Here is a 23,444-nt window from a genome sequence, read left to right on the forward strand (position 1 = left end):
TGTCCTTAACGAACCAAGCGATATGCCCTTCACACCACCAGCGCTGTGGTGCCCGATTAAGGGAGGTGGAGCAGGAAGAAAAGCAGCTGTGAGCAGCTGAGGCCTCACCACGATGCCCTGGCACGTAGAGGAGACAGCTCCCCACATCCCGTAAGGAGCGCACCTGAGGATGAGATCCCAGCCCCTGCAAAAATACTTGCAGCCACAAAGCCACCTTTATTAAGGCAAAGAATTCACTAACTGCCCATCCAATGTCTAAGAAAAAAATATTCTTAGAGGCCTAAAGGTTCCCGCAGTCACGCGGGGTGGAACCCAGTATCCAGCGATTCTCAGTACTGGCAGGGAAACATGTTTACTGTGTGACCTTGCGGCAGGAGAGTGCTGGCAAAGAACCCTAAGGATGCTGCACATCCATAGGTTTGTTTGCAAAATATTATAGAGAAGAAAGATAGCTCTAACACTGGTTATATTACTCTGTTTTCTTTTCCTTTACTAGTAAGGAATCCTGTAGAGTAGTGAAGATAGCAAATCTACATGTATGAACTACTACTCTTTCGGATGTGGGTGGGAAGCCAAAAAAATATTAGGCAGCAGGCCAGCAGGAGGAAACAGGGACAAATAAATGAATGAGAGTAGAGGTAATTGTAGCACTTACTCGGATTAGATGCAGATCACCAATGAACTGTTTTGCCACTTGTTTTCTCCTAAGGGAAATTTGACTTTCCCAGCTTTAATTTAATCATGGGAAAAATATGTCAAGTATTGATTATAACTAGAAACTGAAGTCTTCTACAAGCATGTACACATTAACACTATCACTCAGACATGACCTCGAAGAAAACCTCTATTCGCCTTTCTTCATTCCGATTGCCACCTCTTCCAGCAGACTGTCCTTACACAGAACAGCATGTTCAAACTTGTAAACGTCAGATTTGGTGATGAAAAAGTCCATGAGGGAATTCGTTAAAACCATTAAATTGATGTTGCTTGTGACGCTAAGCATAACTAAAAGCCATGTCTTCCAACTAGGAAAGCAGAATACAACAAATGCCTCTGAGGAAGTGCTGTATAACAACACTGATTTCAATTTATTGCAGTTGGAAATAATACTCCAGTCAAGACTAAAAGTAGAATTTGGCAAAAGCACTTGCAAAAATCCTGAAACAGTGCCATTTGCCCACGGCCCTTGAGAAATACGAGGAAAAAAACAAGTGACACATCTACAATATATCAGATTGCAAAGTAAGAAAATTAAATTAATGGATGGAAAGTTTTTTAAAAAGGCCTTCTGGCACTTTCTCCATTCCTGCTCACCCAAAACCATGCTCTGCCCTTTAGTCTTTTCCAGATCGCATCGGTATCACATTTTGAACTCATCAATATTACAGAAAGGCAAGGAGTAGTTTCAACTCTCTGAGACAGTTCTCAAGATTTCAAAGTTTCCCCTTCTCTATTGAAATAAATTATAACTTTTCAGAGGAGAAATAATAGTGAATGTTTTTGCCACATACCTGTGTTACAATATTATACAATACATAATAGCCTCTAACCTCATTTAGGGGGGGAGAAGTTCAAAACCCTGACCTGAATCAAGAAAAGGTATTTGAAACCGAGTCAGCTGCCTTCCAAATACTATCAATTTGAGGTGAACAGTCGCTTCCTCTTTTTGACCAGGAATTCACCCTTTTCAAAACCAGTATGCATGCTCTGGCATACAGATTCGTTTATTGACATCTTCTGATTAAGAAAACATTTTCAAATACCTGTACTCGTTCCTCATTACTATCAGCCACCTTTCATCCCTGATTGCATCCCTACTCAGACTTCCGCTGCTTTCAGTGCGATACACCCAGATATGTATATTCCCACAGAAATCCACGTAAGTGAATTAATTCTGTACAAGTTGCCTGGCGTATCTCTGACAAAATAGTTAATTCATAGTCTTTTGGTTTCTTCCTATCTGCTTCTCAATGATAAGTGTCCTTCCAGGGTATAAACCTCATACAATTATGGGCTCTGTCTTGTAAAACCATTCTTTTTACAACCATCATTTTCAAATATAGAGACATTTTCATTTTCGTGATGCTGCTGCATTTTGCAGATCATATCATATGAATTTTTTTGCTTTATCTGTATCCCTATATATCTGCAAGTCACAAAAGACTCTGGTACCAAATCCAAGGGAAAAACAACCGTGTTTCCAGAACTGTGTTGAGCTGAACAGAATGCAGACATGGTATCTCTGTGCTTCACTGAAGATATTCAACAGCTTAACAGTTCTAGTTAGAGTGAGTCTAACTTCACACAGTCCATTTTTACACACAGGTTCTCCCTAATCTATTTGAATGGGAAAAAGCAGGGATTAACAGCACTATGCCTAAACCTGGAGCTGTGAACTGCGATCTCCATATTCACTAGGAGATGTCTGCCAACCCTTAGCAACAAAAAGGCAGTAAGAAAGTTTCTGCTAATGCCAGAAATACAAACCCTTGTGAACACTGCCTGGAAGCATATCCTAGTTTGGGCTTACTGTCGTGAAAGCTGGACTAGAAACTTTCCAACTACTTCTGCACATTTCTGAATCACTATTTAGATTGAATTTCAGGTCACTGGGTATCTGATAAAATAACGCACCTACATCAGTGGTCTGCCTAGACACTAATTTTACCTCACAGTTCATAAATCTAAGAAGTCTTCATATCTTGTCCCTTGTGCCAGAAATGCTTCTGAAACCAACCTGTCCAGTTTGCTGCTACATTTGCTCCCCTGAGCATGAATCTGCTGCATAGAATTTACTCTTCTGCTTGGTCCTGTAAAGCCCAGCAACAGCGGCTCCTTCCAAAGCTATTCTGAGCTTCTCACCACGACATTTTACCTTTTCTTCACATTAAAATGTAATCTACATAGTCCTAAGACCTTCTTTATTACCCAAGGTTATTCTATTTTCTTATCAGATACACTGGGTATCACAAACAGCCCCAAAACACTGCCCCAAGGATACAGAATGACAAACAGCCACGGCCATATATTCTGATTTCCTACAGACATACACCCGCTGGAATCTCCTGGAATAACAAACATGTTTCCCTCGACCACTCCAGTCACTTACACAAAGAAGAACTAGAGAAGGTTCCTGAATATTCTGCCCATGCTTTCGGTGTAAGTTACTAAGTAAATGACATTGTTAGAGCGTTTAATGCTACTGCTTCACTGCTCCTCTAGCACCTGTCCAGCCAATGCCTGACAGAAGAAGATAAATACATTTATAATACACAGCAAAGTGAATAACAAAGAGTTTATATAGTTGTCTCTGACAAAACTGACAAGTCATAGCTGGCAGCTTTAATCAGCTCCCAGCTGAGCCTGGGAAATTGGAGGCAACAGAGCACTGACCTTTCTGATGAATTTCTGAAGGGAAGGTTAAAGTTTTGTTTACTTTTTTAATAGGAAGAGGTATCAGGTTCAAAGACCTTTGGATAAAAGCGAGATTCCTGAGCAAGAGGACTGTACCCAACATTTAACAAAGTAATTATAGGTTTATCTAAAACTCATTTTTCAAATAAAAGGATATGGTGTAAAGTTACATAGATGAAAATGCCTATAAGGTCTAAAGTCACAAATCACTGCCAGATCCTCTAAACATGCTAGACGTGATTTTCATGTCCCGAATATGAAAAATGCAATAGAATAATTATTTTTTTTTTTACAGGTCAGTGGTTCTTAATACTACATTTATTTACTTACTTGATTGCAACAGATATTCAACTTCTACTTGTTTTATATTGGAATACTATGGTTTTTCAAGTTCATTTTTTTTAACTAGTAATAAAAAAATGCAAGGAATGACTAATGATATGGTCAGATATTTCAAAATAAGCTCTAATTTATTATTTTGCTGTATATATAAAACCTCTAGCATGGGTTTTAGAAACTAGTGAACATCTACCCGCTTAAAATTAAGCTCCTTGGAATCACGTCTAAGGATAGAGAGATTCAGAAGCAATTTTTCATATGCTTCACCTTATGGTTTATACACCCTGCAGCCACTACCCAAGCTGACACCACAGGGGACTGCTTTTCTAAAAAGCCAAAGCTGTTTTCTGCTGTACAGTATCATATCACGGAAATATTCTGCTCATACGGCCAGTTCAAGTGCCTACTCCATCTGAATAGCTGATACAGATCTTGCAAGAATTTAGGAAGGTTGGTGACTTTTAAATCAAGGCCAAGGCAACTTTTGCAGTCAACAAACTGCAAACCTTATGCTTTTTCTAACCTAATTTACCAATCACTTTCTGTCCACTAACTGTTAAAAAAAACGAGTCCATAGCCTTAAATCACCGCCACATACATACTCACACACTTCCAAAGGTGTTTGCTGAACTAGTTGCTGTATAAGTCATGGTACAACTTTTCAAATAACACTGAAGGAACTTCGGTATTGATTTTTGCCAGAAGACTACAGGATCCACCTGAATGCCCAGCAGAAACACTTGCACAAGTAAACTAGTTTCATATTCTAGTTTGTCTTTTAAATACCTGCTATTCAACTTCCTCTACTTGGTATCAGCGACAGACACTTAAATTTGCTTATAGGTCTGGGCCTTCCAATTTACACTCATTGCTCATGTAGCGTTGTATGAACATTATAAACACGAATATGTACATACATAAATAGGAGCATGATACAATCAGTTCCTTCTGGCTGACATAAGAGGTATTGTTCTATTGGGTCATTTGCTTACAGGGAAGATGACAAACTCACTGACATGGGACTGTTTCCACAAACAACAGAATGGAAAGGTGCTGACTGTAATAGCATCTTTTCTATCCTGGCCTATTTGGTTAAGAAATGTTTCAAAGACATATTCATTAATGCTAAGGAAACAACTTGTTCATGCTTCTCTTTCGAGATAAGGCTGTGCTGTGTTCTTACACTGAGGGGATATGAGGATCAGGAGGTAACAGCACATGCAAACTAAAGTAAAATTCCTGCTGATCTCAGAGAAAGACTCAGTTTCCTCAGGAGTGAAAACAGCAAGAGTGAATTATGTCCTTACAGCAGGCATGAGACAACCCACAGATTACTAAAAAGTTTTTATAAATTGTGACTGATGATAACTCTGTAGCTGCTTCCATCCACTCCTGTGCACTAGTACAACGATCAGCCCAAGAAATTAAAGGCAAAATAGAAGTTGCATTCACAAACAAACAAACAAAAGATATTTGTATTACTACTAAGTGTTGCCATTTCAGATCTATGTCCTCATTTAGCTGAGTTACACTGGTGAAAAAATACAAACAATATTATTAGTATCATTGTGGGATATCAACTAAAGCCATTCCCACTACATAAAACATAATAAAAATCAACAAGCTGATTTTACACTAATACATTTTTTTTCTTAAGTGTGGGTAAGAAATAAATATTACATTTTATATAATTAATACATATAATAATATAGAAATAATGAAGATTCTGCTTATTTTTGAAATAATCCACATTCTGAAATAGAATTACAAATTTTCTTAAGCTGATAAAAACCCCCATATTGGCACTATCTTTGCTGTTTTGGAGTACCTGTGAAATTGAAAACATTATAGGAATGCAAGGAGATAAAAAACGTTACATTTAGCCAAAACATCAATCCAAGTAGTCCACATTCTTTACTATTTACATGCTAGAGACATGTAAGATACCTTTGACTATCAAACAGTAGATATTTTATCATTTATATAAATGCCTGATTTTTCATTTGAAGTATGCCAAATGCCTAATCTCCGAGATACTGTGCAGTGTCAAGTTTCACATCTTTCATTTTTATCATTGTGTAACTTTAAATTTTATTGGATATGCCTTTGTTCTTGCGTTATACGTTATGAGACAAACTGATCTGAACGTTTGATCCATTGTCTAGACTGCTCATATTTATTATATAAATGTGCTGTGTAAATTTATAATTCATTTCTACTTTTAAGGTAAATAATTTCTAGCTCTTCAATGTATTCTAAAAGTTTTGTTACATTTCACGGCATTTCTGTCACATCTATAAAACTTATTTAGCTGCTATAGCAGCAAAATTTCATAACTTCCTTTGAAAAATGAATTTAAATTATTTTTTAAATAAGCATTCAAAACCCATTCAAACGCAAAAGATTCTGTGCTTTTAATTGGACTTTAAAAGTGCTAGATTTACTAGAGCACTTTTAAATTAGAGCATCACATGATATCCTTCTTACTTGCCTGAGGATGTTAGGAGATAGCATGGATCATTTCAAAGCTTTGGTAGAATGGCACTAACTCAGTTAAGCTAAGCATCTGAATCCAAGACACTACATTGTGAGAAATCCTCCGCTGCTATAGTTGCAGTCCCGTGGTTTAATACATTATTTCACCAACTTCAGACTGGAATAACCTCGCTGACTGGAAGAGAGTTCCCTTTTGGTTAGTGAAATCAGAATCAGCCTCCTGAATCTGCATGTATGATGTATAGGTCACCTCATTTTTCGCATGGAGAGTATATTATATATATCACTCTAGTGGCAGACTTAGGGAACAAAAGCAGTAAAATATTTCCTCAGGGTAACATATAGCTCCCAGGAGTCATAAAGCCTGACCAAAAGGTTATTTTACCCAAGACATACGTTGTATGTTTTATTATTCTTGGGGGGAACGCAGCAGTGTTGTTCTAATACGCTGGTATTCCAGTACCGAGACTTCGTCCTACCTGCCCTTTGCAGACCTTGGATGCAGAACTTCCTTAATGACACCAACAGGCAGAAAGGGAAGTGAAACAGAGAAGTCAAGATGCCAATGCAGAACTGTTTCACATTTAGTGAAGCACGGTGAAGAATGATGGATGTAGATAATTACCTGCCATTTGTATCTGAGACAATCTTTCAAACAAAACACTGTATAATGTTTTAAGAAGCCCAAGGTGAGATTCCAGGTTGTAGAAGTTAATAGTACGCAAAGCAGTTAGTAGCCTAGCCCTTTGGGGAATGGAACAGACAAGTGCTGGTCAGTATTTTAGGGTTATCTGTGTTACCATAAGAGGTGGTTGAATGATCTTTTAGTACAGGCTCCAACCTTCCTCAAGACAGCTGCCCGAAGCCTCTTTCTGCTTTGATGATCACAAACAGAAAGGAAGGAGAAAGATCACACAGAAGTAAACTGAGAACAAATAATAAAAGGTTAAGGAAGAGAATACTGGAATGGAGTATTAGTGGATGCTTCTCAACAACGAGATCTAAAAAGTGGATGGAAAATGTCTATAAAAAAGCAGTACAGTCATCAAGACTGAACAGGCCCACACTGTCCACTGTCCAATAAGATTATGCTTTCTTATTATCTAAAATTTATATTTAGAAGTACACTCAGAATCCCAGCTGAGCTGACTATCTGTGGCACCAGGTACTGTATAGGTATGCACAAACAGAGGCCAATACCTACTAATTTTCCTGTTAATAAATCAGTTGAAATATAGATGCTTAGAAATATAGATTTCTTATGATGCCTAAACATAATGAATTTTGACATTTGCATCTGTTTCTATACATGGGAGGTGACGTTGCATGTAGGAAATATGCTGAATGTTTTAGAAGAAAAGTCTGAGGAAGGGAGCTGGGTGGGTAGGCAAGCCTGACTCACAACAATTGGGCTACCCAGTCAGGAGCATGGGATTTACGGCACCGCTGCCAGAGCGCATTCAAATACTCCTGTTGATTTCAAACTTTAGCAGGCTAAGAGGAAAAACATTTACAAGCACAATTCAGTACTCATGTACATATAGTTACCATGTGCTATCGCTGTAACAGATCCCAAGGGATGGCACAGTGCTTTTGTCTCATCAAAAGTACAGAGGAAGAACCAAATGCTATAACAGCCTTTTCCAGTCTAGGGAATTTTACAAAAAATCATTTAGGGCAGAGGAGAAAATAAAGGCTCAAATACTTCAACCTTGAAAGTGTTGTATTAATGTTTTTCCAACTTTTTGTATTGGATGACTTGCATACAAATCTAACAGAACTGGATTTTACTGCTTCTGGACATACAGAGATTTTTTTTCTCCCTTCTTTTTAAACAAAAGTAATGAAACAATTCAACTTTTTCTTTCTTTTGTTTTTAATTGAGATTTACTCACTGCAGTCTGGAGGTCTTCTGACAGGGGCTCACTGTGATACCAAATGCAGAAACTACAATCAATTTAGCAACAGGAAAGCAAGAATTTGAATGATGAGATAGGAAACCATACAGGTTCACAGAAGCTGAAGGACAGGAGAATTTGATCCAAAACTTAAAAAAAAAAAAAAGAGCTGATTTGATTTAGGGTGTAATTCAGGTAATGTAGGCTTATCCAGGATGATTTACGTTCATATCTTCTCTTGTCTTACACACTAATATTCCTCATTTCTGGGATGCTGTATATGACAACAGATACCCAGGATTTAGGAGAAGATGCTGCAGTGAGAGATGATTCTGAAGGGTGAGACTCAGATTCCATTTTCAGCCGGATCACAACCAACAGACTTACTCCTGCTTCTTCATTATTATTTATACAATGTAGTGCACAAGACCAAAGGAGGGATGGAGAACTCTTGTGCTATGCAATAGGCACAAGTGCACTCCTAAACACGGAAAATTCCTCCATGTCCAATTAAGATCAGCATGCCTCACTTCAAATGACCAACTCTGTATTTACACCTGTGTAACAGAGATAAAAGTCTAGTTGCATTGATGATTTTAACAAGATCATGCTGTTCTCCTTTGTCTAGTCCCCAGGAATGTAGTTTTCAATCGCGGGTAAAAAGAATTTAAAAAAGAAAGCAGGACCATGTTGCACAACTTAGATGCTTCCTCAGCTTGTTGCATTCGCTTTCAATAGCCATGAGCAACCGAGGGCAACTCAATGCCACAGAACACTGATCTCCTGTATGTGTTATTGTGAATATGAAGCGCTGAAAGCAAGGACATCTTCAGCTTTCTGTGAGAGCACTTTTTTTTGTTGAAATATCATTCCTCACTGTTTGGAATGAAACCCATTATTACCAATTAACCTGCTGTGAACCCATATCACTGGCTGAATTGAGCATAATTATTCATCCATAGTAATAGCTAAAGTAAATTCTGGCAATCTCGGCTAACATTGACTTCTCCTTTGGGAAAACTTTCAAAGATGCCATGTCCTTGGTTATGTTTTTAAAACCTTTTTTGTGTGTTAAGCTGCAAGTGAAAACCTATTGTTATGACTCATTTCTTGTTTTGTAAGGTTGCTTTCTTTTTTTTTTTTTTTTTTTTTTTTTACACAAACATCTATACCTAACTCTATTATCAACTGAAAACTTACCTCCACAAGTTCACAGACCTGATTTTTCTTAAAGTTTTAGCACTGGTAGCCCATGTAGGTTGTCTAAAAATACATTTTAAAATTAGTTGTTACTTTTCATAGCTTTTTAACCACACAGTGTGATGAACCACAGCTCTGTGAGCAAATGCAGGCATAAATCTTGGTTTGAATTTATTTCAGGTTGTCAAATGTAATTTACTAAGAGAACGTCTGCCAAAAAAGAATCCAGAGGCAAACCTAAGTTGTCATCTTAAATTAAGTGTGGTTCCTTTTTGTTAATCTTTCTACATAAAAGGTTGTAAAGTAGTGCATTAAAGATGCAGCAGTCCTCTTTCCTAATAAAAAGGCAGAGGTGGAAAAACAGAATAAAGACAATGTTTCTCTAGCTGAGGGAACATGTGCTCAAGACGATTAAGTAAATGTTCACTTCCTCTCTGAAAACTGCAGTCTTCTGTTTATTCTTAGGCCACTTACAATGTTGGAAATGAACAACCTGAATGTTGCAGATGAAGAATAGCAAAGCATCTGCATTAACAGTAGTTTTTTGCAAAAGAGAGTTACTCAGAAGAGCAAGTAACACCTACTGTGATAGCCCTGCTGACTACTGGATATATCATGTCCTCTCCAGACTGAAGTGGAACTGTGGAATGGATTTCTGTAATGACAGGCTGAATTCTGGCTCTCAGAGAGTAACTGTTTTACTTTCACAGTCAAGAAACTCTAAAATATTAAACCACGTCAAAACCTTCAAACCTTTGCAATGGTACCCTTCTTCTCATCACAATGAGCTTGTTCTTGCCTTCAGGGCATGAGTCAACCCGTTATTGCCCTTTTTTTTTTTTTCCCCTACTGGTTACTATCTTCTCCATATCATCTATGTTCCAGTTGTTCACCTACCTCTTCATGTTTTCTCTATAACTTTCCCCTGTACAAAAACTGCTAGAACTGATCACAAAGCTGGTACCTTTCAGATCATTCAGAAAGTATTCTACCCCAGTTGCTTTACAATTTTAAGACTAAGGGAACATATAATAGCAAGGAAAAGCTCCAGGCATAAACCTGGAACAAGAAGCACCATAGCAATTACAAACAAATGAGCCAACGGATATTTAAAATGTGAGAAACAAGCAGTGTGTGTATGGAAACACAAGTATTTCAGTCAGCCATAGGTTTATTTGTCAATGTAGGGCAGAGCTAAAGCATTACTAACAGGTTGTGTCAGGTATTTGTGGATTTTTAAAACAGCATCAGCTTGATTTGCCACTGATTGGTCTGTTCACGTGTCCAAAGCCTAAACATTTGTGTGAATTAAGGTAATGCTTGGGAACAGACTGTTCATAGAAATGTGCCTTAAAACTTTAGGTGACTATAATATTCCAGATGTGGCTAATCACCACCTGACCAGTATAGTTATTTTATATCTGTTTTACTGTTCTGTTTTCTAACACCTGGCTTTCTTTTATAGTGTTACAATAGTGAGCATTCAACACACCAAAAACAACAGATTTATTAATACGTATGGACTGAAAAGCCACAAATCAGTTTGACAGTCCTCTGGATAATACATCGCCACCTCCCATTGCATTCAGATGATGCAAACTTAAAGAGAAATAATTATATTCTAAACTAGGTGACTAAATATTATTTAATGCAATATTCCTATAATAACGCCACTTTGACAAACATGAGGTTATGTGACTTTTTGTTAGCCCAACAATTAAACATATTGTTTTTCACAAAATAGGTTGAAGAAGATGAGTCTTAATGGATTAATATGTACCATATTTCCCTTTAGGCCTATATCCTGCACCTTAGTATATTTAATTACATCCTGGGAAAGTCAGACCTCCATTTAAGCAGAACCCCCAAAACACCACAACTTCTCCCCAAAAGGCTCCCTGTCCCCTAAACTAACCCAAAAGGCCCATTTTCAAATGTAGAATTTAGGGACTGTTTGCCAAAGGGGAGCACTGATAGCCTGCAGCAATGCTGTAATTGGCCATGCAAATTGGGTATGTGCATATTGTACATGGCTAGTTAAAACCTAATTAATCTGCAAGCACTTACCCCTCACTTGTGCACAGCACCAAAATGAATTTGTACACAGCTGAGCGGGAAGCTCCCTTATCAGTTTGCAGAGGCCTTCTCTGTGTTGAGTTCTCAGGTGTGGAACTGATCTAGGAATTCTTGAGGGGCTGAAAACACTAGAAGTGACAGGCATGTGAAAGGTAACTAAGAAAAACTAAGCCTCCCATCATTTGACTTATATTCACTATACAGAGGTCCATAACTAAACTTGAAAATGTTCCTAAGTCACAAACTGAGCTCTGTGATGCAGCTTTGTAAAAGCTTCTGCCTACAAAACCCAACTTTTCAGCTGAAATTCATAAAATGTTGTGTGTTTTTGCATTCCACAGGTCTCTTTCTTGGTATTTACTACGGCTGCTATGGCTCCTTTCCTGTTTGAGCACCTCAATTCTCTGTATAGGAGCTACGGTCTCTGTTAATGGAGACAGGACATTTCTCTCTCTCTTCTATGGACAGAATTTTCACCAACGATATCATCGGTCTGTGTGAAAAGGGAGGGTCCTGCAGGACTCCTTCTATCTCCAGCGGTCTAAAGGCTGGGGCTAAGCAAGTTAGAGGCACAGGCACCCTGGTTTTAGTCAGATTTATATGCACCTCTCCTATACCCTTGGCACTTTGCATAGATTAAAAGACAATATTCTACACAACCAATTAAGATCTTATCATATTAATTGAACTGTCATTATAACATTACCACAAGCCATCTGAGTAATCACTATATGATAACTCCTTATAACCCAGCTCATTGACCTACCAGATGCCTGCAGAAAAGGTACGTTTGGCAGTATGCCTTCAAAGCTCAGAACCTGACCAATAATTCCTAATACAAGGGACCTTTTCCACCTAAATCAGATGCCTCCTATTTATCTGTATCTGTTATATAAGGGGAAAACAGGCATTTTTTTTGTTTCTGATTTTTGTTTAAATAATATCTAGAAAGTGAAATTTATTACACGAAATCAGAGAGAGGGGAAAAAAGATACGTGAAGTGTAGCATCTCCACCTCTATACATAATTATCCACCACGTGAGATCAAGAGGAAGACTGCTTTAAAGCCCAAAGATCCAGGCTCCCATTTAGGATGGGAAAAAGTCAAGTCCAAGCTACCCATCTGAATCAGGGCTTTGACTATTGATCCATCCCATTCAAGCTGGGTTAGTCTTCAATATTTTTTCCTTGTGTTATTATCGTGTGTTCAAGGAATCAGCATTTTCCTGTTTCAGCACTTAATTTCCCAAGTAGCTGTAACAAGCTGAAGACTTACCAACATGTTAAACCTTCTCTCCTTTCTTCCCTTCACCTCCTCCAGCTGTAATGTATCTTTGGGCAAATGGATTTGTTCCAAGCTACTTCCATCATAGTTCTTTGTCTCAGACACCATGAACAAAAGGGACCATCAAATAAATGCTGGTTTATATGCTTTGAGAAGTGATAGCTGGTATCATGATAGGTTATCCAGTTTCAGGATACTGCTATCAGAAATATATCGGGTGAATATTTTTTTTTAATTACTGATTAGTGTACATTCTTTAATCACTGGTATCACTAAATAGTATTTAAAAACAATACAGGAAGGTTCCAAACATCCCCCAACTGATGGCTTGAAGGTTGCTAGAAGTTATTTACAGTGGTCTTGCAAGGTACTGAGTTCCTGGGAGAATTCACAGAACTGAGACAATCTGAGTACTTACCACTTCTCAAGTCTGAACCTGCAAATTTTCTGTCAAAATCCACTGCAGCAAATATGTCAGACGTTTCCTTCACCTTTACCTCTACCCCACATACCAAATGCACAATCACTCGATCACTTTTTTTTTCTGGCATGCTGAACCACCACCATTAGTATTTCTGATATACAATGCTAACATCCAACTAAAAGTCTTCAAGAAAGCTACCACCTGGCTGACACCATAATGTGATATAAACACATTTTGAATACCACTGAATGATGAGAAAAATGCCCATTGCATTTGTCTCCATCCCAGCTTGTTTGTTGGAGTCTGACCTTTATATTACTAAAAAAATGACCGTTAGCTCATTTATGCAGTACGAAATCTTAGTTGCTAGTCAAAAGCTGTTTAATTTACCATCTTAAGTCTGAGCCATTGATTTCAGGTCAAGTTCTCTTGCTGAATAAGCCCCTCTATTACACATAGGAGACTTCACCAATAACAGATGGGTAACACTAGGATCTATAAGGTCACTGCAATAATGCTACACTGTGATGCAAATCTCCAGTTTTCTCTGACATAATAAATAACAGACTTCTCAGATAACCTGTTTCTTCCTGCCTATTCCAGCTTCTCCTGCCTCTCTCTCTCCTCATTTTCTGTTATTGCCCATTTCCCTTTTCCCAGCTCTGGATCCCCTGTTCTCTGCCTAGCTCAGTCAGCCTGTTTAACTCATTAACTCTACAGAAAACTAGACACTTTTTGTTTTCCTGCCACATACTGTTTTCTCAGTGCTTTGTCATCTGTATCTTCTACCCACACGCTAAGGCTCCTGTACACCAATCTGCAATCCACAAAGGCTTCACATTCACCTCCACAGAAAAGCTCCCTTTCTGGCAGAGCAGTGGGAAATGCAGCAGAGCGAGACAGGCCTTGCACTTCTCAGTTGTTCACTACTGAGCACAATGCTGATGCAGAAAGTACTAATAAATAACTAATAAAACATATTTCCCAAAGACTGTATAAATTCCAGAGAACTGAATTAACAATTAGATATTTCCTTAGCTTTATAAAATCATTTTCTGTTTTCTGAATTTGTGGCCAAAATCTACCCATAGCAAACAATGTACCAGCTGTACTATCTACAGCGAGAAGTGCACGCCTGTGTGCCTCCTGAATACAGACCTTAAAGTGAAAGAAGTTCCACTAACAAACTCTAAAATATAGATTTCTTTTTTGTTAAATATGTTTACATTGTAAGTCCGGTAGCACTGAGTGGAACACAAGTATCTCAGCAGCTCAGCTCTTTGTCTCAGCAGTTCAGCTAGTCATATGCCGTGACAGAAGTGCAGGAGGTTTAGAGACACTGAAAAAACCTTGAGACTGAAATAAAGCCACAGATTTCCCAAGGCTGACCATGTTTTTCTTGAAAAAGGGAACTACTTTTTCTACAGTGACACTCAACGCACACAAGCGATAGGAGAGAAGAATGTTATGACATGAAAAAGTTCAACACGTAGCTGAAAAAGACAGTTAGACCACTAGGATGCTATGAGAATTTTAAGAAAATTTAAGCTGGTTAGTCCCTTGAAAACAATGTAATACCTGTACATCCTACAATACAGGTTACAGATCATAACCTGTAAGTTTCAGCAAAGTTTGTATGTTATTTTGTGCAGACTCCCCTTTGAAATACTGCATGCTGTCAGCAATCGTTCTCTGTTTTATATGCATAGCAATTCTTCTGTGTCACTTGCTCAATAACTTGTCCCTTTCTGCCAAAGAGACTTGATTGTGAAGTCCTAATCTTGCTTTGGGAAGTGCAGGAAAGAAGGTGGGAAGCCGAGTAAATGTGTCCTCTGCTGAAGAAGCCTAGGCAAGCAGAGAACCCGGAGAGAGAGGTACATTGAAAGGCTGTAACAGTGCACGCTAGCTGCCAGCAGGAGTGCATCTGCAAGGAAAGGAACCACATCTGAAGCTGGTAGTCACCATCAGCAGAGTTCCAATGCATTCTTTACTTGCCTAAAATTCTGCAAATACATGATCACAGTTTTCTTTAGCTCCTCAACATCTCAATGCGATACTACCTTTGGAGAGACAGGAACTAATCAGGAGATTTTCTTATTTATTTGTGCTACAAAAAACATTGTAAATACTGTCTGACTGCAAACACGAGATGCGATTCAATTAGACAGTAAAATGCATGCCAAAGTACAAGTTCTTCACTAGAACCAATGAATCCATTTCGTTAGGCATGCAGCATGACAGCTACACTGAATCCAGCCCAAGAGCAGAAATTCTAATTCAGCTCTGAAGGTTGTGGCCATTTCAGCGACATGCTGCATTTACTGCTTTGCTTTCACAGCTGATATTCTGGCGTATTTCTGTTAAAATAAAAGTTATGGTGCTACAGACTTAAAGGGGAATTTTACTTCAAAAGCCAAGATGCCACCAAAAATAATGCGAATTTTTCAATTTAAATAATCTCTCATTCAGGAGGGAGAGATTTGATGTAAAAAAATACCATCCAACTCTTCTATCTGAACGTAGCAGATATTAGTAAACATTATTGCACCAGTGAGCTAATACTTGTGAAGATAATGCATAAGAAGTTTCAAAGCTTTACCTCAGGACTGTAGGAAGCAAGAGATAACTGCAGAACAGAAAAAGCAGCTATTGAGCTTGATACATTCCTTGCTAAGAACAGCCACGATAGAATTTTGTCCTCCCCCTTCTTAATTTTTTTACTCCCATAAATCAAAAAAGTCTTACACTAAAAAAATTGGCAAGCAATCAGTCAGAGCAGACTAATTGCTTTTGCTATTTAAAAAGAACCTAATTTTAAATGGCTAAAGTGTTGTGGTTTAAAGTAGCTATTGTACATGTGCATTAATTAATTTCCTAAGGATTTTTATTACATCTCCATGACACAGTCTAATTATCTGATAATGCTTTTTTCCATGTATATAAGAATGACATTGCTACAGCATGTACTTTGATAGTACTCAGAGCCTGCAAAGGGTGAAACCAAAGGCCTCAAAGTCTGTCTACTGTGCTAAATAGCATGTCAGGAAGCCCTACTGCAAAATCATTTCATTGCAAAGAGATACAGGAGTTAATCTGTCAAACATCATTGTCCAACTGCATTTTTCATACTCTTTCAAAGAGAGAAAAAGCATGAGAGAGTGCACACACACAGTTTCATTTCCCTTCTTCTTGAACAAAAAAATGTAAATACTGCTTTCTTAAGCTGGTCAGCACAAAGAAAGCAGTGCTGGCTTGCAGCCTTTTACTCTCTATTTCCCTTCTGAAAACTAGAATGTGATTTTGGTTAAGTCTAAAAGCCGTATCATAAGAGGGATGTCGTGTCAGGTTGTTCTCACATTCAGGTCTAGCAGCTGACCATGTAACTTGCTATGATCAGTACTCTGGGCATACCAACTTTCCTTCACAAAATCCTGAAGCAGTTTTCGGAAGGTGAGGAAGAAATCTCACAGCGAGTAGGAGAAACAGAGAACATAAAAACGTAGCCTGTACCCTGGGAAGTACTAAATATATTTGACCCAAAATATTCAATAGGAGTTTGCAGTTTCCTCTATACTGCTATTCCACAATGAAACAAGATGATGGTTGGAAATCTCCACTGTGAAGACCCAGGCTTGGGAGGGGCTCCAGTCTGACTCTCATTCATACCACGCACTGAGGTGAGTCTACTCTCAGGGCTACGAGACAGGCGGTCCCAATGTGGAACAAACAGAAAAGCGTATACATGCATACCACCCCCTGACTTAGTTTCATTACCTGGAAGGAGAAGTCAAAGTCAATATGAGAAAAATATAAGTGTCAGATTGGAAATAAAGAGCAGATAAAAGCCCAGAAATCTCTTCATTGAATAAGTCACTGCGGCTGGTAGGTGGAAGAGCTTGGATCTCAATTACAGCGAAAGCTTTGGGGAACAGGGCAAAAGGAGTGATAAATACAGGCCTCTGGAAAAAAGAGCTTTTGTATGTTTTTCTTAATTTTCATTCTGTTTAGGAAAAACTCCAGTAAATTCAAATCTTGGCAATGACTTAGACTAACTTCAAATTAATTTATATTAAATATACTAGATAAAGGTAGTAGAAGGCTTCCCTGCTAAAGTAACAGTAATTGCTACAGTAGTAAGTACGCATCTGTATGCAGGTTTCAGTGGACAGCAGCTATCAAATAACAGAGGCCAGTCTCATCTCAGACTGCATTTAGCTTGCCCCACGTTAAATCATGTGTTCATACTGAGAGACTCAACACCAAAAGTTAGAACTACTTGTTTTAGAGTATAAACCAAGCCACAAATGAACAAGCTACTGTTGGCCTAAGCATTACAGAGACTGCTTCACTGAGTATGTGTGGGTACAAATCAAACAAAATACTGTACAGCATATGGAATATAACCTGGGGGAGGGAAAGCTGCAGAGACAGCAACTTAATTTGTAACGTCTATCTGTGTTTGATGCATACAAGTAACTTGCATTAACGTAAAATCAAGTAATATCACACCAAAAAGAGACTACACTCCAAAAGTGGCTAGCTGCTGCCCACTACATCCCACTCCTCTGCAGTGTCTGCTGTATGTTCTGCAGTAGCACAACCTTCTGCTAGCTGCTTCTGCTGAATTTAACTAGTTACGTTTGTGCCAAAGATTGGCTTCAGGGTGCGCTTGGCAGCATTACTAGGTGAGAAATACACACAGCTATTCAGACGCATTGCAAGCTTAGTTCTTAGGCTTCTTGGCCCTATTTTCCAGCTTTGAGAAGCTTTGAATCCAGCAGACAAGTCAATAAATCATGTTCCCAGCCCAGCAATAGAAGGTCATTTCTCCCATGCTTCAGTTCTATACCTGCCCTCCTCCAGCACCCAACACAGGGAGATGTCTGGATTCTGCTTCATTCTCCATGGCTGCAAGTATGCAGCAATGAGACTACAGTCCTGTATTCAGGGAGCTGGATGCTTTTATAACCTCTTGAGTAAGGTGTGCACATGTGAATATACACGCTCTAACCCACTTGTCTAGTTCAATAATATTGGTTAAACAGTATTTGTGAAGTTAAAATACAAACCTCCAAGACACTGAGCACTCTTTGAGAAATTCTTACATGTTGGGGAGATAAAGAATCTCCATACTTCACCAGAGTGGGATGCAAAATACAGAGAAAGAAAGAAAAAGGATCATGAACTGTCCATCATTTGTATAAATCATCTTTCTGTTTCCTTGTACTATGTGTGCTTGGCATGGACATGTGCCCTCTCTGGCAGGGAAAAGGCTATAGACTGAAAATGTGAGAGCAATAAAACATTGCAGCACTTTAGGGGAAACTGCAAGCAATTTCCATTCTATTGATCTTATCTGGGCATCAATGACACACTGAGTTTATTTGGAAAACAAAATTCTAGAGCATGTTGCATGACAATGCTCTAGTTAAGCTTGTTTTACTGAGTGACTAAATTATAATTACATTTATTATTGCACTTTGAAATGCAGCAAGGAAATACACATTCAATGCTAAATAAGCATACAAATTGCCATACTTTAGAAATGAAGCACATAGGTACAAAACTTCCTGGGATAAAAGCTTTCCACATTCTTTTTCAGTGGTTTACAAGTTTACAAATTTATTACAAATTATTAACAAAAGTATAGCATTAAAAGATTAAATTTTATCTAAGTTAGAATTCCCCTAATTGTAAAAGACATAGAACTTGAGCACGAGTCATGCAGCAGCTTCAAATGCTATGTAACAATTTAAAAAATTTCCCCAAAGAAACAAATAGCAAAATGGCTATTTAAAAAGATAAAATCATTAAGTGGAACAAGATTTTTAATACTGTTTTAAAACTACCGACACTAGTAGAATTCTGATATAGAATTGCTTCTTTTCATAGTGTACATTGCCACTTAAGTAATTCTTGCTGTAAACAAAGGTGCCAAGGAACTTTCATGCAAGTTACTTTGAATGAAGACAATTCTTATCTAGTTCCTTCACTTGCTTACAAATAAGGCAACATTGGCAGACATACTGAGTGCATCAGCAATATTTGACAAAAGCGGCTGGGATCTCGAGTGGAGAAATGTCATTATGGCACAGGAGAAAATCATTATCTGATCCATAAATGATTTTCTGGTGGTGGGATTTTGTCACTCTGATCATCACTGTTTGCACTGTTTTAAAATAGTCCTAGAGAAAGCCATCCTGACCTTCAAAGGATGAACCAGGAACCTGAATCAGCCTTTCTTCTACACGCACATCTCCATTACGTACCTTCCAAGCATCGGGACTGCATCAAGGATAACAACACAGGTCCCTCAGTCCTACAAAACCCGCCTTGCGAAACCCTATGTGGAGTGGGCTGTCAGTAAGCACTGTCTAATTAACTTTCTTTGTAATGTTTTGTGCCTACCCTGCTGTAAATATTATCTGACATTCTAATTTTCAATCTTACATTCTCAATAGTGTTTCTTTGTTTGTTTGGGGTTTTTTTTGATTGTTTTTGAGACCTTTCCTCTTCTGAAATCTGCTCAAAGTATTTCTTTGATCCTTCAGACTCCTGAACATTAAAAATATTTTTTCTGTTTTTTGTGATCTTCTTGGTTACTTTTCTGGCCACTACAGGGAGAGCCATATAAGGTACAGCAGCATCTGCCTACTCCTGTTCTACACAGGATTATGCCAACTATCCAAAATAGCATTCACATGCTCTTAAGTACCTGAGCACAGACCTTATCTTTCTTCTCTTGCACAAATGCATGTGCATACCAGTTCTGCTCTTCTGCTATTGTTGCAATACTCTTCAGACAACACACCTGTCATCAGTTACAGAGGTAGATGATGCTTACCAGGTATACCTACAGATCTTGTTTAGGAAGCATCTTGAATACAAGTTTTCCATGTCCCAATCTGCCCGATTATGACAGAGTTTAGGTAAGAATATGTTAAAGATTATGTACGAACAAAGGTTCCAATCTTTCAATAAGTACTCTTCAAGATGAGTGAGCTATTTAAATGGATTAAATGGATTACTTTACAGAAGGCTTAATGCTGTGTTATCATTAATCTGTACCTCCACAGCATAGACACGCTGTATATATAATTTAAAAATAATATTGTTTAGCTTCTATAAGGTACAACCTCGTCTCTTTTCAAGTCTATATGGACAGATGCCTTTTCTACCTGAAGGAATTTGCCATGTAATTCAGAGAAATACTGCACAGGGAAAAACAGAAGACTAAGCAGCAAACCGTGAAGGACGTGCATTTTACTAAGAAAAGTATCAAAATGAATGGCCACAAGGTACTCAATGTGACAAGCAACAGGCACTTACTTCACAAAGTGATGTGATTTTTGCATTAACATTATTTGAACATTAAATCGGTTGCCAAAACAGAATCTTACTGAGTAGGAGCCGTCTTAAAGAAAAATAAGGCTCATTTAGCCATTTTTATTATTCATTGATGAAAAAGGACTAGCATATGTTTGAAGCTAACTGTACAATAATATTTCAAATACCTAATAGAGCCACATAATAACCAAACTAATTGGACAACTAGCATGTCCTACAATTAGCATGGTAGGGAAAGACTCCTTGGTGTTTCCACAGCAGGAATGACACATTTTGGCAGAACGTTTTCACACTGAAAATCTGAAGAGGCAGAATTTCACTCAGCACAGGTTGCTTTTGCTGCTTCTTCAACTGCCTATCATTGTCAAATTGCTGGAATACAAGTAGACAAATGGAATGAATAAGTGTCTTTACCTGCTTGACTACAAAAACAAACCTACCTAAAGCCACCACCTAAGCTACGCAACTTTCTGTAGAGTTAATACTAAACTAACCCTAAAGAGTGTTAAACCATCCAGTTCTGCTCAGTGAAAACAGTCATCTACAAAGGAATCAATACAGTCAACTACTTTAACTAGATCTAGAAAGTCTCTCCAAGGCCTGAAATAAGTGGAAAACAGTCTGCTGATGAAAGCTGCGTTGCCAACCTCGTTCTTAAACAGTTTATCCAAACTGAGCCTCAACAAATGCCAGATTCCACTATTACGATGGAAGGTTCATAAGGACACGGCCTCTGCACTGTGAAGAGCGAGACTCGTTTAGAGCTGTTTGCCATGAAGAAGGGATAACAAGTGCACCACGTAAAAAAGCTTCATCTCCTGAGATATCATGTAATACATGTTCTCAGCTGTAATCCAGGGAAAGAGAATAAAGCTGTAGTCATCATTAACTCTTTGCTAAGTGTTATTCAGCAAAAGGGGAGATGGCATTTTTCTCTGTTGATAAATTCTTGCTATCCCTTCAGTGATTCTAAGCATTCATCCAGCTTGTAAAAGAGGGGAAATGACAACACCAGCTACATAAATCTAGGGCTGAAACGAGCTTGGCATTAAGTATGTATTCGAACTTCCTCTAGCAGGATAAAATAAATGATTTAAAGCCCTGGGACAAACACAAACCAAAAAGAATGAATTTTTTTTTCCAAAAAAGGATAAAATTTATTTCCCACTAAAATGTCACAATCTGAAATGAGTTCTCTCCTACTTTACCCCGTTCTCTCATCTGAGGTCTCTATCCAGGCATCAGCATGCTTGAATGGCCTGCACAGCATGAGTCCCATTGACAGTTTATTAGTTGAATTAGGTCTCTGCTTGTACACTACTCAATAATCCTGAGAGTGGGAAGCATGTGCCTTTTTTCAGGAAATTTATTATTTTGCTGGTGCCATCTGCTTTCTTTTCATCACCTTTACCAAATAGCAAAGTGGGATAACATATTTTAAACATAAATGATTCAAAATCTAGCTGTACCAGAACTTGCTTATCTTTTAAATGAAAACATTTAATAGATACCTAACGAAGGTTCATTTAGTAGACTTTGAGACATTGAGTAGACTGGGATTTGAAAAGAAATTCTTATCGTAATGTCAGATTTCACTATTTTCTTTTTATTGCTGTTTGGTTCATTTTTTCCTCAGTTTCCTACATAGCTTCTTTCATTTCTTTTAGGTAGACTTCCAAGGGGACAAATGTGAAAACCGTAGCCAGCAATTCAGTCACCATAGGATCCACAGTACCTGGTTTAGCTCAGGTTAAAAAACAAAACAAAACAAAGAAAACAAAACAGCCTCGTGTTTCATGTTTTCAAACTCTCCACATGTGCCAGCAGAATTCATTACCGAATAACTTACAAACTGTAAACTTTCTTCTCAAGTTAGGCTAACTGCCATGAGACAAAACGGTCACATGTAATTGCAGAGAAAACAGTTCAGGATTAATGATTGAAAAGACTTTAGCCTAATAATGCTTATTTCAAAGTTTAATCCAAGCTTTTTAAAGTGGTGTTGGACTGAAAAGCCACCTCCACAGCAAAATCCCATGTTTCCAATGCTTAGAGGTGAAAAATAGTAGATATTAGGGATTTTATCCAAAACCCATTGAAATCACTGAAAATTTGTCCATTGATTTCAACTGGCTAGAGATCAAGCCTTTAAAATAGTTTTTACACATAACGGAAAGCTATATGTAAAAGACAACACACAACCCTCTTTAATGGAGATGGATATGGGTTTCTAATAAAACAGAAAATAGTGCAATGTTGATAATAAACTTACTAGTGAGCTTTCTGCTAGGATTACCAAAGATACGCATTTGCTTGGAATTTTGTCTTGTTTTCCAAGACCTGTTGTTCTGACTGATCAGAAAACTCTTTCCCACATCATGGACACGATCAAAGTTCCCAGTCATTGTGAACCTATGACATCCTACTTGGACTGCACATATTGTTCAGGTGGCTTGAGAAACCCTGTGATGGTGATTTATTATTATGAAAGTGAACTGTATGCCTACCTGTACATGAGGGCTTATCCTCTTAAGACGAGGAGTCATTCTGCCTAAGACATTCCAGACAAAAATAAGGAAGCTGTTCTCTCCGTTGGTCAATGCTAAAACAGAGATTTCACATTCCCTCCATGTACAGAAAAAGGTCAAGGAATTATAGAGGAAATAAGGCCCACTGACTGATTCATTTTGCAGGACAAGATGCAGACAGCAGCTGCAGTAAGTCTGCATTTCAGCCACTGCAGAGATGCGCTCCAGCTAATCCTTTACGCAGTCAGAGTGCAAAGTTAGGTCATGAATTTGCAGTCTCTGTTCCATGAGATTTGTGCAGCAGCTCACATCCTAATTTTACTACAAGCCTAAAACCAAATCACATCCAGAACAAAGATTTGCTCCAGACTCTCAGCTTGGCACTTTTGTTTCTCGTATTGTTCTCAGACACAGGTGCTGAGGTGCTTTTGTTATCT

General features: G+C 38.2%; 1 protein-coding gene across 20 annotated transcripts in view; it reads right to left on the reverse strand.

The window, feature by feature from the left end:
• Positions 1 to 23,444, reverse strand: part of MEGF11 (multiple EGF like domains 11) — a 287,680-nt gene that overhangs the window by 217,027 nt on the left and 47,209 nt on the right. The gene's annotated exons all lie outside the window — the stretch shown is intronic.

This window comes from Anser brachyrhynchus, assembly GCF_964034855.1.
Source record: "Anser brachyrhynchus genome assembly, chromosome: 11".
In the NCBI taxonomy this organism is placed as follows: domain Eukaryota; kingdom Metazoa; phylum Chordata; class Aves; order Anseriformes; family Anatidae; genus Anser; species Anser brachyrhynchus.